The following is a 19386-nucleotide window of genomic DNA, read 5'->3' as shown; positions in this document are numbered from 1 at the left end:
TGTGAGAGGCCAAATGTTGGTGTACTGATTTTGTAAGGAAGGTCACAGATTAAATCCTCAGGCTGATTGTGTGTGTGTGTGTGTGTGTGTGTGTGTGTGTGTGTGTGTGTGTGTGTGTGTGTGTGTGTATGTGAGTGTGAGTGTGTGTGTGTGTGTGTGTGTAACCTACCAATTCCTTAAAAAATGATAGCACAGGGGAAGACAAGTGATTTTGTCTTATGGGTCCCAAAGTAAGCTCCTGTAAAGGTATAGTTCAGTGTTTTTGGAATAATTATTATTTGTACAACTTACATTCATTCCTTATTTCTCACTTGAGTGAGACAAACACATGCTGTGTAATTTAAATGAGACCTATTATGCTTTTTAGTTTTATTCCTCTCCTTTTATGTCAGGTAAAGTCCGCACCAACAGAAGCTCTCCTCTCCCACAAAAACACTGGTCTGAAACGTCTCATCTCTATATCGACTTTACATTCTGTGACTTTGTGACATCACACTACATCACAAAGTCACATATTTGCATAAATAATGCCTAGCGGCTAGTTTGGCACGTAAGAATTGATTTAGCACAGCTGCTCTGTTGTTGTCAGCAATGTTGGGTCAGGCGTGCGTGAGCTGACCAATCAGCACTGGACAGTATGAGGAAACTGATGTGTTTTTTGAGCACTAAAGCATGTAGACCTATTATAGTAGTAACCCAAAATAAAATGATGAACCTGAAAGTGAGCATAATATGTCTCCTTTAAAAAAAGATATGCTATCAAATGCCAGATTTACTTTTTCTTTATGTGCACCCACATGTAACTGTAATTGTTTTTGCTAGGCTGATGAGTACAGTATATTACAGTAAACCCTCAGTATGTGAATGATGACTCCATACATATGCAATCAACAGAGCGAAGTAAGGCTAAATTCATTCCTGAGTATATCTTTAAACTGCACACAGCAGCATGAAAAACATGCGTTTGTCTCACTCTGGGTAAGAAGGAAAATATCTCCAAAAGCTGAACTTTACCTTTAGAAAAATTCCGTATTGTACATAAAGTGTTTAAAAATGCCTAAATAGAAGTTGTAAGGTTCTTATGGAGCAGAGTATGTATACATGCATCCATTTATTTCAATTGTTTGAGATTCATCACAGTGTTTTCAGTATGCTGATTATGTTGAAGCTGCATGTATCATGTTCGATATTGACACTGGACATAATCTTGATGCCTTTGACTGCCCTATGAGATTTGCTTTGCATGATATCACTGTAAGGGTTATACTAAGTGTTGTTACGTAAGTGAGTATTGTTGCTGCACTATTGTCGTTGGGAACAGATAGAGATTTCTATTTTCGATCACAGACTGTACCAAAATTATACATTCATTATTTTTCATATACCGGACTCTATATTTATGTACGATTGGCATTTTCTCCTGCTATTTATACACTGTCCACTAAAAATACCTTGTTAGAGAAGATGAGAGAGTGCTACATTTCAGATAAAAGGGAGCAAATCAATCTCCAGCTGGTTTTGTGAATAAAATGCTGTGGCATGGAAACTGAGCTTTTGTTGTAATTCGTGATTTCTACATTTTTGTAACAGTATGTAAGATTTTCATGTCTATTGTTTGTAATAGCTGCAGGGTACAGTAGATACTAGTAAAGTTTAATGACATAACTGTGACACTCTGACACATAAGGGGGGCACGAGACACTCTGAGCTGGTCTCCAGTCTGAAATGGTGTGAAGCACATGTAACAAATAAAATACATAAATGAATATGATAAAGGATGAAGGACTGATCAGAGTAAAAAAAGGAAGTAGGCTTAAACGTTTTGTCAAACAACTCTGCTCATAATGTCAGTTCCCTTATTTCATTCCCCTAGGTGATCTGAGGCTCCTCCCTTGTTCGCAAAATGACTAAAATGCATCTTCCTTGCTAAACTGCCACCTCCCTTCCCCTTCCCTTAGTAGCAGAGTGTGCAGGAGCAAAGGGTTGCTTAGTTGAATATGTCTAGTCTAGTCTGCCTGCCTCATTGATCCTTTATCTGACTGAGTTAGAATCTATGTGTCCGACCATGGCTCTGAGTTATCAGCAGCCTGTCTGTGCTGTGTATTGATAAATCCATGGTGCTGTCTGTGGTGCTGAAGAAGCAGACTGATTTGTGATTGTGCCTTTTTACCTCCGTCCAGTCCTGCTGTCAGTTTTGTCTTGGATCCAATATATTTTCTAAAATACTCGACACAATACTTTGTTGTAGCTTGTATACTCTCTAGCAGTGGTTCTCAAAGTGTCCCTTTTCTATTATTGAGTAAACTGATGACCCCTGATGTATTTTATGTTTCATATTCCATAATATATTTCATGCATAACAAGAACAGTACAGAGCAAATGCTTTAGGAAGTTTGTGTCAAAGGAGGGATTTGGATGAATTTCAGGCAGATTATTTCCAGTAAATATTGAAAGTCTCTGTCTGTATTATGCTTTTTACAAACATTTTTAACAATCATACACACTTGAAGGGGCTCTGTAGAACTTCTGTTATGTGCTGGAAGCTGGGCTTCATTTTTAAACATAAGTTAGCTTTTGTTGCTCACTGTTGAGAGGCACAGAGACGAGGCACTCAAGAACATGCAGAGAGTCACAGCCTTTTGGACTCTTGCTGAAAATCCAAACCGAGTCCTTCACAAAGAAATCCAAAGTCCAGCAGCATTTAAGATTTGGTCTCGTATTAGATAGATCACTGAATGGACTAACTCTCCTTTTGCCTAACTACAGCCGTCACTATCATCCTATCATCGACTTATTTACTTTTTGAATCCTTCTTCTGTGCAGAGATGACGGCCATGTTGGTGTTGGTGACTTATATTAAGTGAGATGATGTAATTAGCTAAGCAGTTTTACATAAAACTAAATCCTATGTTACTACGTTACAACAAATTGTGACTTTCTTGAGATGCAAAGTTACTTTTTAAATTGACGAACTGATTTATGGCACAATTCAAAAAGGATCAAAACTGTATTTGTCTCTGGCCATTTACTACTGTACAATTTTTTTTCCAAAATAAGGTCCTGTGGTGCACACCAGAAGGGGCGGGACTTTACCTTTATATTAGCTCTATTAGCTAAGTAGTTGTTTAAACGGCATACTTTTTAAATCCAGAACAAGGCTGTATAGAAGAGAGTGATGATAGCTTGTGTTCATGTCTTCACTGTGGCTTTATCCTGTGAGTAATCCTGAAGAATAATCTAAACTTGATAAATAACAATTTAATGTAGTTTTCTTCACAGACATGAATAAATTGCTGAGATGTAGGCCTACTGTCTCTATATTTTCTTAAGTTTTCATAAAATCAAGAAGGTCTTGTGATCCTCTCTGAAGTTTTGGCGACCTCCAGTAGGAGTCAGGACCCCAGTTTGGGAACAAGTGACACTAGAGTAGTGTCACCTTCATGATCAAAGTGAAAAGTATGTATATGTATGTAGTTGAGGAAGAGTGAAAGGATCATAGAGACACACTGCTGCCTTTGGTATTCCTATAATAATAGTATAATGTTTCTAACTCTGTAAACCTTGCCAACAGTGTAACAAACTATGTTCGGGGAGACATGACTACAGATTTAGATTTTACTATAGGATTAGGGTTTGTGTACAAGTGGCACTATGTAGTTTTAGAGAAGAAATTCAAACTCAGAATTTTCATATTTACAATATTGATCGTTTATTTTTTTCCATCACTGAATAAACAAGCTGTTCTCTGAGGAAAATAAGGTTCCCAGAACACTGTTTGAAGCTAGAAAGGTGGCAGGGTCCGCCACATATAAACAAAGTAAAACAGCATGAAATTGTCCTTTAAGGTCAGTTTATTTATTCAGTTTATTCACTCATGAATACAAAGGGAGTTTGTTTATTTAGTTTGTTTAGGCATAAAAAAAATAGTCGATGAAGATCTTCCCAAAACTACATAGTGCACCTTTAAGTTAGGGTTTGGGCATTTTGTCAGTTGTCAATATCTGCTTACTGTGTGTGGCTGAAGTTGGAAATAGTTTTTTATAGTTTTTTCTTATATCTTTCAGTTGATGCACAAGAGAAGAATAAGAGTGATGAAGAGCATCAAAGCTGAACTGTTTGTGTCATGCTTGGATCTCGGTGGACATGGATATAGATAGCTTTTTGAGACAAAAATACAGTCTTTGCATCTCTGATGCTCTGCAGTCCTGTGATTGCACCATCTGCTTTAAAGAGCTTGAAAACAGAGTGCAAAGCAAAACTCTTTTTTGTTCTTTCTATTAGAAAAAAAAACACTTTCCAAGTCATCTCATCACAGAGCTAAAAAGCACAAGGCGAATGAATAAAATCGTCCTCAGTGAATAATAGATAAGCAGTGAGAAAAACACTTGTGACCTGAAAAGTGATGCTAAAGGTTAACTCGTCCACGAAGCAGAGTCCAACAAAACAAAGCCACAGCCTCACAGAGAGCAAATGTCGAGAGAATCCTTACATATTCATACAGTCTCTTTTAAATCCCGTTATTCATCTGTGGAGAGTGTTTGATGTTGATTTTAATAAGGCAGCGAGGTGAGGCAACAGTAGCAGCAGCAGAAGTGTGTAAAACTCAGTGCAGCTCGACGCGCATGCAGCCGCCAGCTGCCAAGCCATCGCCAGAGCTGGGCCTTAATCTATAATTTAACATGGATTGAGTTTATTCTCCTCAGGGTCGATGATCAGGGGAGAGCCGGATGGAGAGAGGAGGGAGGGCCTTCCAACCTCATTTTTGATACAGGGCCTGGCTCTGCCACAGTCTTTGATCTCTCTCTCTCTCTCTCTCTCTCTCTCTCTCTCTCTCTCTCTCTCTTCTCTCCTGTTTTTTTCTTTTTTTGGGGCGTTTTATCTCCCTCACATACAGACACAATGTCTCTCCCTCCTATTCAGCCTGACATACTGCACTACATGTACACAGTCACTAAATGACTGGGTGATAAACAAACTCCCTGGAGAGACGTGTGTAATGTTTAATCATCTCTAAGATATTCATGCGCCTTGTTTGTACCCTGAGTCATTTCTTATGAGGCGCAGGCTGAAAATAGAAACTAAATAACCTCTGAGAATGAGTTACAGTGAAGGTGTCAAACACTGTGTGTGCAAACATAGCCACAGTAATGAGATCACTCTTTACTACCGCTTTGTAATGCACAGGAAATATCCTGTATCCATTTTTAGAAACTAGACTGTGGCAGGCAAAGCCGTGTAAATGTAATAGTGTGAAGCAGACTATGAATATTAATACATACTCTCAATACTAATGGTAATGTAGCAGAGATAACTTTGTTCCCCTCATGATTATTTATTCTATTACGTGCATATATTTTTAATGATACAACACTGAAGCTCTGTTTTTCTTTTTATAAATACAGCTCTGGCAGGCGTCAGTGTGATGGCTTCAGTTATCAAATATTCACCAGCACATCATGAACACAATCAACAGGAAACTTTGAGGCAGATTAAAAAAAGAGTCAGAGAATGGCTTTAAAAACACCATTCCATGAAAGTAAACTTTTTTAAAGAGGATTTATTTAGATGTTAATGGTAAATACCACTCAATACCACCATAATGCTAGTATTAGTGCTGTAATCAAAACCTTACTGAAGAAAAGTAAATTTTGTTCCCAAAACTTACTCAAAGTTACAAAAGTAAAAGTAGTCAATATGCAAAAAATGGTCCCTGTCAGTGTTTCAGCATTATATCTGATGTTTTTGGATGAATATATCTGCTTCATTAATGTGCATGTTGCATTTGCCTGCTGTAGTAATTAAAGGTTGAGCTAATTGTAACTATTTTATTTACTGTTGGGCAGCTTAATCTATAACAATGTGTCATATTGTACAAAATCATCTCTGTGAGAACTACGTGTCTCTAATTAGTCAACATGTTAATGAAGGTTCTCAGTCATCCAGGTCATGGTAATTCAAAGTGCTGTATCGTAGGCTCTGTTCAACACGGGAGGTGGCCTACGACGTTACCTATCTCCCACCTTCAATGCTGTACTGAGCTCCCTCCCAAGACAGCTTAACAACCATTCACACCTGGGCTCACCTAGCCCTAGCAACCCACACGAAGGCCAGTTAAGTCAACGACCCACAAGTGGCCCTAACAACTCTGAAACTCAGAGCTCACACGTGTCCTTAATGACTCTGTAAGGACACTCACACACAGGGTTTAAAAGCCAGCAACTCGCCTCCAGTTAGTTAGAATTGAAGAAGCCTCTTGGAAGAGAGGTGAAGCGTGTTCAAGAAACTGAAACAAGTCCAGTTGCCTACGACACAACACTTAGAACTAATTGGTCGACTTTGTGAGGATGCATTTTCCAGCCAATTAAAGGAGTGTGTTTTTTTTTTTTTACTTTATCTTAAGAAGTAGGAAAACTTTCTCAACCCATAAAGGAACACATGTTTTCACTTGACAGGAAGAGTATGATTGTAATCTGTAAAGTAACTAGCAACCAAAGCTGCCAGACAAATGTACTGGAGCAGTACTAGCTGTACTGTAACTCCTGATTAAAGGAGCTATGAGTACTTCTTATCATGTTTTATTATGTTTATCTTTTGTCAGTGTTGTAAACTTTGCATCAAGTTGGAGGCCAAATCTACCTTCAGGTACATACAAAGTAACCTGACCCTGTCAATCTGATTATCCGCCCATGCAAACTTTCTACTACATCTGAAAAAATTTGATCTGCTGCTGCCACCAGACTCTACTGTTTTTTTCTGTCCCCATATGTGTGGTTAAACAGATGGTTTTCTATTAACCAGGTGGGACTTCAAACTGTTTGTTTCTCTCAGTAGAACGTGTGCATTAAGAGATTATGTTGTGCAGGTTTTACTGTCAAACCAGAACCAGCAGGGGGCTTTAATCATCGCTCCGGTGACAGGGGAGTTATTCTCAGCGCCATCACTGGGCCCCAGATGGTGTAATGCAGAACCCAAACTTCACAGAAAAACGTACCAAAGATGTGAAGGACACAAAGTGCGGTGCAGTTTTAACCTCGTGATTTACTGTGGACATGAATAGAGCTGTTCTTCATCCCTGAGTGCAGAGAGAAAGCCCCGGCCGGCTCAAAAACAAGCCTTTGAACATTTACAGCTTGTCATTATTTCATTCTTTCTCTGACTCTGGGTCAAGATATAAGTTGTCCAGAACAGATGCTGGTGGTTGATTATCCTGACAGATAAATCAAGATGTACTATACTGTTTAACATTTGGACCAACCTCTGTAGTCAGTCAACACCACCCGCCTTGATGAAGCTTGTGATTGATGAAACGTGCCTGAAAAACTTAGGACAAAGTAGAACATGGAAGAATATATCTGCCATCCACTGCCTGCCCTGGAATGACCACAGCTCATTGTGATCCCACGTGGAAAGACTTCACTTGTGTACAATAGGCTTGTGTTGACTCAAACTGCCCAGGGCTGTTTTTAAAAGCAAGCATCCATGAGCGCAGGGGAGATACATGTCTCATTTGAAGGTGCTCTCGCTCAGCAGTCACACGATGAAGCCACAGACTCAGTGGAGATTGGTGCGTGTTTTCTCTTCGCCATTTACTGCACTGACTTGTCTGGCTGTCTGTCATAATCAAAGCATCCTCAGTGTTATGACATGGAGATGAATAATTGATTCTTGCAGGCGGCTCACTGGTTATGTAAGAGTAGAGCCAGTGAAGCATCAGACAGAGCTCTAGTCTGACACTGTGTGTGGAGTGAAGACAGAAATGTTACAGCAGCTTGTTGATAGTAGGTGTGTGCGCATTTAAATGATCATAATTCATCAGATTAGTGTGATTCCAATGTACAGCTAATGAATATACAGATGTTGAAGACAGAACAGCACATTTGTCCTTTTGTTAGTGCAACAGCATCACATCAGTCCTCTCACAGGTGCAGATCCAGGGCCATATGTGAGGTGATTACGAGCAAACAAACAGCAAGCAACCTCTCACATGAAGATTTTACTCAGACATCTGAGTGGAACAAAAATAAAAGACACACTGTATTTACAGATGTGATAAATTGGGTATATTTCTAAGAAAATTAAATCTTTACCAGCAACAGAGCAGAACTGATTATTCAATTAATCAACTGGCAGGCTATGAATAAGTAATCTCTGTGAGTAATTTTCATGCAAATGCTAATATTAGCTCAGGTGGTGTGAGGATGTGATGCTTTTATTTGTTTTAAATGATTTTAATTTGCGATATTTCTTTTGATTTTTTGTGTGAAGGCCATTTTCAAGAAAATTTTATCAAGTCATCAAGAAAACAATCATCAGAATAATAAAAAGATAGTCAATAGTTGCAGCTCGAGTCATGCTCATCATGCTCGTTTAAAAGAGCTATTCTTACATTTAACTTTTAAAAAGAGGGATTGTAAAGTTAGCTGACTATAGAGAAGGGTAATGCAAGATTTATATATATATATATAAAAAAAGAAAATAGCACAGCCAGATGAAAAAACATTAACACACTTGATGCATTAACTTAACCAGGAGTCGCAAATGATCCCTTGTATGTTGCTGCTTGGACATTTTGTTTAGTTCTGCCTCCCTCAAGTGTTCAATAAGAGCACTGCCATTATCGAGAAGCAAGAGAACAGTATTTCAATGAAAATCAATGGAGTAATCCAATTCAACGGGACATTGAAAATAATAATGCCTTATATGTAAAGAGCAAAAAGCTCCACAAGCTATGAAACGCCCCATAACACCACTGATTGGCACTGACGTCTGCTGAAACAGATGACAAACTGACTTCTGAGGAGAGAGAGAGAGAGGGAGAGAGAGAGAGAGAGAGAGAGAGAGAGAGAGAGAGAGAGAGGGAGGAGCATGTGCTCTTGACCAATGCCATGGATTTGACCACAGGCTTTGAAAGAAATCCCCCTGTCCTGCTGACAGCCTGGAACGCCCCTCCCTGATGACAGGCCAGAGCTGGATTCCTTCAATGAAAAGCCCTTTGATTGTTGGCAGGAACTCCTCTGGTTTGGCTGAATGGCTGTCAGCTCTGTCAGGGTGATGGACGGGCGGGTGTTTCACCCCTGATAGAAACAAGCCCCTCCAGCGAGCCGCTAACTCTCAAAGAGCAGGACCTCTGCCAGTCAACTCCTAACCTCGTCCCAAACAGATGGAAACAACCACAGTCGAGATGAGGGAGTGTGAAAGCGATGCAGCCAATAACTGCTAGCTACAGAAGCAAAGGATGAATAATGCTCAGTCACATCAAGGAGGGTGATGTTTTCTTGGACATCCTTACCTACTTTCAAACTTTCAGAAAGTCTTGTGAACACATAGGCGATGATCAATACCGTAATATAAAATCACGGCAGAGATAAAGCTCTTTGGATTTAATTTTACTTGTGTTGACTCTCCTCCTGCAGGCGATCACTCCATTATTCAACAAGGGCAGACATACTTTGGTTTTTGCCTCTCTACCTTAAAGTATTGATCAAAAACATGTTTTTTGTTTGTATGCTTGATTTTGTAGAAGTGCTTTGTGGTTTAAATGTTACAAGTTTGGGTAAAAAGGTTTCTGTCTGACTCTGGCGTCAGTTCTCTCCCTACTGCAGTGTTTAGCTCGAATTGCAGCCCCTTAACGCACCATTATCAGTATGTGTTCCATGACCGGCCCCACATGAGCGCCATAGCACAGCAGCTCACGTCCTCCCAGCACTGAATCATCACTGTTTTTGCCCGTGAGAAGAAATTATAAACATGTACACCTAGCTCAAATCCCAGCTCGGTCAGACAGCAGTATTTCTCTCTTTTCTCTCACTTCATCCCTCTCCAACTCACATACACACATCAGCTCAACTGTAATTGTTTATATTGACTTAGCCCTGAGCTTCATGGCATGAATCACTCCTCACCACCGTCGTGGCAGGCTCTCACACCGAGGTGGTCCTTTACATCGGAGAGAAGCAGCGCTGGGTTTGTGTGGGCATGCAGCCAGCTCTGACCTTCGAACATGTGAACGCAAACAGGAAATATCTATCTCAGTCACCTGTCATCCTCTTTTCTCTCTCGCTCTTAAATTTTTGTCTTGAACATTCTTGCTTTTGAAAAATATGTGACTGTAGTTCCCTTGTGATGGATATGTGGTATTTGTAATGTAATTAATTGATTTGTGTTCCTTTGTGGTCTCTAGACTAGAATATCTCAGCAACGTGGAGGATGGATTCCCATTAACCTTCATACGAACATTCATGGTCCCCAGAAGATGAATCCTACTGTGATTTCGATGATATTTCTTTGTTTTTCTTAAGATTGTTTATCAAACCTTTGACAGTTAAAAGTGCAGACAGGAAACACAGAATCAAACCATGAATGTTTTGATCTCATAGCATGCATCCAAACCAAAAGGGAGCATTCAGACATTTGTGGTCTTGAGTGAAATATCTCTGCGGTCATTAAACAGATTGCCATGAAATTTTGTCCAAACATTTCTGGGACCCCGGGGATGAACTGGAATAACTTGATACTCCAATCTCTATAAACAAACATATGCATGCAGAATCTGTAGGCAAGGAAAAAGAGTTTGGTGTCTGGAGCATTCTGGTTTCCGTTTGTAGTCCGAGTAGTATTGACCAGTCACGTTTGAGTGAGCTTTGGTACTATGCAAGTAAACAGTCCACGTGGAGAGCAACAGATTCAGAACTCACTGAAATTAAATCTCAGAACCCGACATATGCAGACAAGGTAAGAATCGTCTATCAACTCAAACTCCATTCTCCCATCTCAAGTCACAAAATGGGCTGTAAACAATGGCCAGCACACACAAGAGGAAGTCTTGGCAGATATTTATTATCCGGATATCAATTGGCAACGCTGCAAGCCTAAAAACATTGGCTGTTGCCCCAAGAGGCTAAATCGTTGTCAGATGACAGCCGATGGATTTCTAGATCAGTGATCCCCTGACACATCAGCAGGTCTAATCTTCAATTTTTCCAATATAGTACTGTTAGTTAGGGGCAAGCTGTTACGGATCTCAAAAAGGGACCCACATGCAAGACTGAGGCAGGCAGGTAACAGAACACAAGGCAAGCTTTCATAAAGTAAGCTGTAATTCATAGATTGCAGAGTCCAAAAAGCAAGCAACAAAAACAGGCAGGGGCAAAACCAAAAGAAGTACAAACCGGAAGCTCAGAGAACACAGGCAGGAATAACACAGAGACACTGGGAACAAAACACACAAGCTAGCAAACAGATGGGGGGAAATAATCAGACTTAAATATGCAGGAGGCTAATCAGGGACAGGTGAAACTAATCAGGACAATCACAAGGGAGGGAAAACAAGAGAAAGACAGGAAGTAACACAACATGACACAAAACAAAAAAAGGAAACAATTACTAAACCAAAAATCAAACCATGACACAAATTAGAAAATGCCAGAATGGTAAACATGGTAAACATTGGGGTTAAACATCAGCATGTTAGCAACCAGATGTTAGCATTCAACTCAAAGCACCACTGTGCAAGGTCAGCCTCACTGAGCCAGTAGCATGGTTACAGACTCTTGTACATATGTTGGTCCTACAGGAGGACCTTAAAGGCTTTCTGTAGAAGTATTAATACTCGTCTACTATGAAGTCAAAATGTCTGAAACTAGCTCTGTTGATTATGAGTACTCTGGCTTCTCTGTCTTTAGAAATTCGATTTTATTTGAGTTTTACATTATCTCAAAGCTGAAATTCAGAACTAAATCTGATTGAAATGACTGAACAGGTTTTCCACATGACTTGATGGATGAATGAGTAATTCTAATAAGTGTAAAACTTGTCTCGTTGCAGTATTTGAACCTCAAACTTAAGACAGACTTCCCTGTGGTTTGAGGATTATCTGATGCCAATGTGTAGACTCTGAAAATAATTCAGGTTCATCCTTGGTTTGTCCAAAGATTGTGTTTTTGCTCTCTCCCTCTTTGCTGGCAGCTGTGGCTCTTTATTCATCGCTCTGAGTCAAGGTGACCACGTTGCACACTGTCAGGGTCCCACTGTAACACAAGCCTTCATCCTTGAGGTCTTTATAAAATATACACATAACTGCCTGTTTATTTTGTTTCATTGGTCCTTCATGCAAGTGATTTATGTGTTTTTCCCTGTCAGGAGCATTTCAACATGGAAGACTAGAGAGTTTTTAATCAGCCCAAAATATCAAAGTATGACTTTTTCAGAGTATTGATTTTCATTTTGGTTCATTCATAATTGTACCATCATGACCTGGCAAACTCACAACATTCAAAATCATAGAACATTTTATCTAAAGGACATGTCCTCACCTTGAGCATAGCATCATTCAGAAGTGAATTCATCCAAAGTCAGTCATCCTTGGGTATTAGTGAGTCTGCCCACGTCCTGTTTGTATTTTTTGTACCATAGCTATAGATGTCCTTTCCTTTATGGGTTTAAGGCAAAGTAAAGGAAAGAAACGAACACACAAGGTAGAGGGACAAGATATTTGATACGATATTTTGAGATATGCTTAAAATGTAGCCATACATTCTGTCAGTAAAACACAAGTCAGAGAAGTCGCTCTCCTCACTTGCACATAAATTTCCTGCAGCTCTTTCACATGGTGGCCATTGACTCAGCTCCTCCTCAGAGACAGAGGCGGAGGGGGGGATCTGGAGGTCTGAGAAACTCAAGACCTCATGGCAACATACCACTCAGCCATCACAAGCACTTAACATCTTTTAAAAACGTTGCAGCGTTGTTTACCATTGGCTCCATGTGAACAAAAGCTGGAGCCCTGGTGTCTCCGCACTAACAAGGCCCATCTGAAAGCAGGAGGGGAAATATAAGCTGGCCTGTGCTTGCCACTTCATTTCCTGGCTGGTAAGAGCCTGTTTCCTGTGCATCAGCCCAAACATGGCATTTCACCAGAGGGACTTTGCCACTTGTAGTCCTCTTAGTTTCCCCTCCTCCACTTTTGACTCTCAGCTGCAAACAATTTCTTTTTCAAGACCCAGACTAACAGTTTCCAGATTAGCCCCTGATAGGATTGTAATTGAAAAAGACATTTTGGAGGATTGACAATGTAAATCAGCTTCATGTTTTGTCAGGTCCAGGCACTGGTTCAAAACAAGGGAGTGGTTGTGTTTTTTTCATCGCTTTATACCAATGTGTGGAAAGCCAGCTATGGAAACAAATTTTCACACCCAGCAACTATTTCATGGCAAATATAAAGCTGTCGACTTCAGGAGGAGCTGTCTTGCCTTCAAACAGTGGTGGCTTTGATTTAAATGAACTCAGAGTCGTGGTCCTCATATGTGGGACAAAAGTTACATGGCTTGCTTTTTCCCTGTAAATTCAGAAGGATTAAAGGAAAAGTTTGACATTCTAGTAAAATAGTTATCAGCTTTCTTACCCACAGTTAAATAAGAATGTCTGTTCACTTAACATGAAGCCACAGCCAGCGAATGGTTAAGGTCGAGGTATGTGCAAAAGTGACTAGTTTATACATTGTGTTGTCCAACCATAATGGAAGGAAAAGATGGTTGTAGCTGAAGTTTTGCAAAGTTTCAGAAATGGTCGGACAAACGGAAAAGTGTGGGGGGAGGAGGTTTCAGACTTTTAACCATCCAACAAGCACTTCCGTTGGAGCATACTGGCACCTTTACCTTAAAAGTCCCATATTTTGCTGATTTTTTTATGCTTTAATGTTAAAAAAACAGATTATTTTACTCATACTGTCCATTATTGTGGAACCTCCATTCATCCTCTATCTAAAGACTCCATAAACTAATGTCCCCTTTAGGTCACCCCACTGAAAAGTCCAGTTTGCTCTGATCATAGGCGTGAGCAGGTACCGCCATCCGTGTTTCCACCTGAGCTCTGCCAGTGTTTTTGCAACCATAGCCATGTCATGAGAGAGTCATGACTGTATAGTTGTGAAATCACAACCTAACAGGATTCCTGACAGCTCATTTAAAGACAGTTCACGAATATGAGCATTGGGCCTTTCAGTGTAGCACGATCGCTGTAAATGGGTGAAACAGCGAGTCTGGCTTTGTCCAAAGGGAACAAAATATCAGTACTTTAAAGGTCACTAATAAACATGTTGATTGTTGAGGTTGCCAGGCGTCATGCTGAGGCTCCAGGAAGTCTTTGCGCCTGCCCAAGATATACAATCCTGCACATAGGCTAACCCCCCCATGTAAAACCACAACTTCTCCTTGGTTTTTGTGCAGATAGTTAACTAGTTACATTAATTGGTGAGGCTGAGAAGTGTTAGTAGGTGTTTAATGCTATCCATGTCAGTCAGGCTAGCTGTTTATCCCTGTTTCCAGTCTTCATACTAAGCTAACCTAACCGTCTACTAGCCGTAGCTTCGTATTTACTGTACAGACGTGACGGTGGAATCAGTCATCTATATCTAACTCTCCGCAAAAAAGTTATTCCTTTAATCTGTTACTTTCCATGTAATTGTGAATGTGTTTTCTAACATATAAACAACTCATACTGCACATGTAGTCAGAAGTGTCAGTCTCAGAGTTTATGTGCAGCCATGTGGCTAATTAAGCACACCACAACAACAAACAGACATAGTCTATTGCAGTTTTCCATGGAACGAACGCTACTAACTTATTTTCTACGTCATCAAAACCAAATACAAATTCTCAAACCTGACCTCAATGATTTAAGCCAAAACTAGACTGTTGACTCCTTGGAATAGACTATCAGTTGCTGTGGCCTGTCTCCATCAATTATCCAGATTTCACCACAGTGTGTTCTGAGCCTTTGTTCAGAGCTTGCAGGGTAATTACTGGCAAGACCTGCTTAAAGCTGTTACTTTCCAGATGGCAGGCAGGCAACACTCAAGAGCTGGTTAGTCCCACCATGTGCTCACGCTGGAGCCTATACAGTGAACACTTAGCCTTCAGATGGCATGGAGCTGCTACAGGCCTGGCTGAGCTGAAATGGGTCATGGTCAAAGTGCTTTTGGCTGAGGAAGAAAAGCTCCAGATTCCCAGGACCCAGAAAGCAAATGCTCTTTAGGCGAAGGAAAAACCTTGCATCCAGACTCGTGCAGACCAGACGCACGGTTTGATTGCAGATGGGCCAGTTTCCTGCAGCCAAACGGGGGAAATGTGGGTTTTAAGGGGTTGAATCCTGATTGGACGTGGAGCACATCTAAAGTTCAAAGCGTACAGCTGTGAGAGAGTGAAAGAGTGAAAGGTCAACAGACTGGATTCGGAGGTTTGTGGAGCTGCATTCGATGAGAGCGGACAATTGTCAGCTGCGCACTGACAGGGAGATTTTATCAAGGCAAAGGTCTTCTCACCACTCAAGGATGAGATACTATTCAGCTGTCTTCTGGCTGAAAAGTGCACTCAGAGTCTGGCCATTGTTTATAGCCCTCATGTTTATGTGAAAAATACATGAGGTCTTACCTACATGTAAGATTGTGTCCAGATCCAGATACATCTATGTTTGTGAAGGTTCGTAATCCTTTTTTAGGGAAAAAAGCTGCAAATAGGCAACTTATAATAAAAAATCATAATCGCAATAAATCTGCCTTTGACTTAAAGGAACAGGTTGATATTTTTGATAAATATACGTATTCAATTTCATACCGTTTAAAAGAAAAGATTTATACGACTTTCACGTCTGTACAATAAATATGACGCTGCTAAGAGCAGCAGGTTAGCTTAGCTTAGCATAGAAATACAGGAGCAGAGGAAAACAACTAGCCTCGCTCCGTTCAACGCTAACAAAATCCACCTTATTAATATGTCATATGTCATTTGTTTAGATTTCAGAAGGTTAGGTGCTGGAAGGAGAGGCAGGCTAGCTGTTTCCCCTGTTTACAGTCTTTGTGTTAAGCTAAGCACACCAGTTGCTGGCGTTTAATTCATATTTGCCATACAAACCTGAGAGATGTATCAATCTTCTTTTCCAACTCTGGATTAGAAAGATAAAAAAGCATATTTTATTTCCCAAATCTCAAACCTTTCCTTTAATGCAGCTCCAACTTCAGTCACTGTCAAATAAAGCTTTGACTTAACCCCTGCTATCAAGTTGAGCCAATCCCTTCCCCTCTCTTCTGCTTATTATAGGAGAAAACCAAGATAAAGCAGCGTTCCTTGTTTGAGTTCACATGATGGTGACGGGCAGCCGTGAAAGGGAACACTTAACATCGGGTGAAACTGAGATGGAAGAGGATGTGTGACAAAGGCAGGCCACAAGAAAGCAAACAATCTCCTTGTAGACAGCAGCAGTCATTGCTTTGTGAGCAACCAGCGGAGAGCAATCCATCAAACGTCAGAGAGTACTTGTCTCATATTACATCACAAAAATCAAGGATTATAATAATTCTCTATCAAAAAAATGCTACCAATCAATCAGATCCAGATTAAAGTGGAAAGCAGCCTCTTTTAAAAATAGTTTTTCTGACATTTGATGACATAAAGGTAATTTTAAGACTAATGTTTCTGAGTCTCTTAATAATAAAGTCACCAAATTTGAGTTAAGCTGAACGATATATCCAAACGAGCGTGTACTTACATGTCCCCCCTGACGAAATCAGGCCTGCGAGCTAACTGACACATTCCTCCACGTTCCCCTGAAAAGACTTAATTTAACTTTACTCACATTTTTCACAAGTCAACCAGCTCCAAACTCAGAGGAACAAAACACTCTGAGCTGGGAAAAGAAAAGAAAGAAAAGTGAGGAGAATGGCTCCCAGAGAGACGAAGTAGACGAAGGGGTGAAACAGTCTTTTTAGGTTCAAAGGCGATCTGTCTCCCTTCCACTCTTATCCATTCACTTTGTGCCACATTTGCCCCTGGGGTAACGGGAGTTGCTTGTCATTGGTGCCATTCACGTGTCAATCAGAGTGTTACAGGATCCGATGGGCTCCATGTTGTGGAGCGGAAACCCCCCAGCCAAGAGGCACATGGGATGAAGTCACCACCTGTTTATGCTCGCAAACGAACCACCTTCGCTTTCTATTGTCTTCGGAGACTTCTTCTTCTCTGGCCCAGCTGACTATCATACTCTCTGATAGTGGGGGAATTACTTTCTACTTTCATTATGCACCTCATATAAACTTGTGGGAATCTGACTAATTGTTATCATTCATTGTAGAAACAACATATTTGATATGGAGTTTTTAAAATTGTGATTAGATCTTTCCACAACAGAAAATCCCAACTCAAAGTCCTCTTTCTGGCTTTTTTCAAGAGCTTTCCACCCTGGAGCTGATGGAGTTTGTTTAGTTGGATCTGTTGACATGTGAGCTCAGTATCTGTTAATATTTCATCCATAGCACTGACAGGATAGGACTTCCTGATGGTGTAAAAAGTGAGGCATGAATGTTCATTCTTGACTTTGGAAATCATGGACTACCATGACAACCTCAACTTAAGATCTTATAAAATATGTTATTTTAGTTATCTATACACAGACATTTATAGCGTGAAAATCTTTCAAATCTTCTAATCAAAACCTTACGTGAAACAAATACTCTGAAGATACATTCCTGCTGTATTCATTCCCAGTAACATTATAGACACAAAGCACAGTAATTCAACCCCCCTCAAGCCCTCTATGCAAGAACACGGTATAGAATAACATAGAAGAAAGTATCTGGGGGCACTGTAAGTGTTCTGAAACAGGAGACACATTTCCGCAAGCGAATCCAGGTGGTCTGCTGTCCGACGTCCTCTGATACTCATGAAAAGCCACTTTTCCCTCTGTCACTGCTGCATTCATACAGAGGACATAAACTGCACCGGAGCCTGTCGCACCAGACCAGGATTGATTCAGTGTGTGACTCTGAATGTGATCTGAAGACAGCTTGTGGAGCTGATGAAGGCGCTGAGGGCTCCTGCAGCAGTGGCAGAGTTGGTGACAGTAAAGCATCTCAGCTCTCACACTGCTGCGTTACTGCAGATGTTCTGTTGTGCGTGTGTGTGCATGAAATGTGGGGATAATCTCTGAGAAAGAATGTAAATATGCAGTCGATCAATCAATCAATCAGTCAGTAATGAGTTCATGTAAATCACTTTCCCCCCAGACCAGCCATCAATGTTACAGTTTCGCTGAACACTGCTCTTTGTACAACCAGATTAACGCTCGGTAAGAATAACAGGACTGATGTGAATGTCCTCGCCCCAGCTGTAACCCGAGAGCCTGGAGGTGGTACCGAGGGAACGCCATGGGGCCCTCCGTGTGAAAAGGGTCCAGTCAGGCTCGGCCTGAGCCATACAGACCACTACTCACTCCATCCACAGCTCTTCACAGCAGGATCCAGCCATCTGGACTCATTTCTGCTCTGACAGGGTGGCTCTCAAGGCCCATCTGTATGAGGGCTACATTCACAGTGGGCCCCAGGAATGTGCTTGTCTGCAAGGGAGCTGAGCAGATTTAAAGGATGACGGCACAACGCGATATATCTTTTTGCCCTGTACTCTGGAACATGTCATTTCATCAACATCTGTATTTCATTTTTAGTGGCCTGGTCAATGTTTGGGTTCAGGCATAGAAATAGGCCTCAAATCATTTCATTATTGCCTGATGTTGAAACATTTAAGCTACAAACACATGCAAAACATGAAATATGTTTCATAAAACATGTCTCATGTCCCTCAAACTCTAACTCTTGCAAATCTAGGCTGTTGTTTTATCGTTTTCTGTGATAGCTGAACAGATGATTATATGGAATTTTCTTCTGATGGTCTAGAGGTTAAGACCTATCACATATAATGTTTGTTGCATCTCACAGGCCCCTCTCCTGATATTTCCTGTCTATATCTTCACTTTAATTCTATCCCATAAAGGTAAAAAAGCAAAAAACCTCTGTAAAAAGTTCTGTCCTTTGTTGTGTGTTACCAAGCTGAAATAACCTACCAACTCTCCAGCCAGGGTTTGGTTATGATAACCTCAAGGTGATCCATACTGTAGCAGAGCACTAAATCCAGACAGGACCTCACTGCATGCATTACTGCCATTCTCGCGCCTGCAGCGACAGCTCTACCCTATTAGCTGCTCCGTTACTATGGCAACTGGTACTAAAACCCCAAAAGAGCTGACGGGAAGGGGTCAGAGGGCGACAGCAGGTCATACGGCAGATAACCAACACATGTCTTGCTTTGGGCTCTGGGTCTGCTCACGAGCAAAGCACCCTGTGACCCACTGGAGATAAAGTTGTAATGTATGGTTGATGTGGTTCTGTTGTGAAAAATATAAAAATGTGCCACTTTTTAACTCTTTACACAGGCTTTATAGGTTGCCACTAACGCTTTTAGTAATGATTGTTTAATAATTTACTAATGCTTAGATCAGCTGTAAGTTTTTTTTAATAAGAACAATGTTTGGGTTTCAAAAGTGTAAAAGAAATCTCTCTGTCTG

The sequence above is a fragment of the Pagrus major genome, chromosome 17 (genome assembly GCF_040436345.1).
Source record: "Pagrus major chromosome 17, Pma_NU_1.0".
Classification (NCBI taxonomy): Eukaryota; Metazoa; Chordata; class Actinopteri; order Spariformes; family Sparidae; genus Pagrus; species Pagrus major.
The sequence above is the reverse complement of the archived record's forward strand: the minus strand, read 5'-3'. Positions refer to the sequence as shown.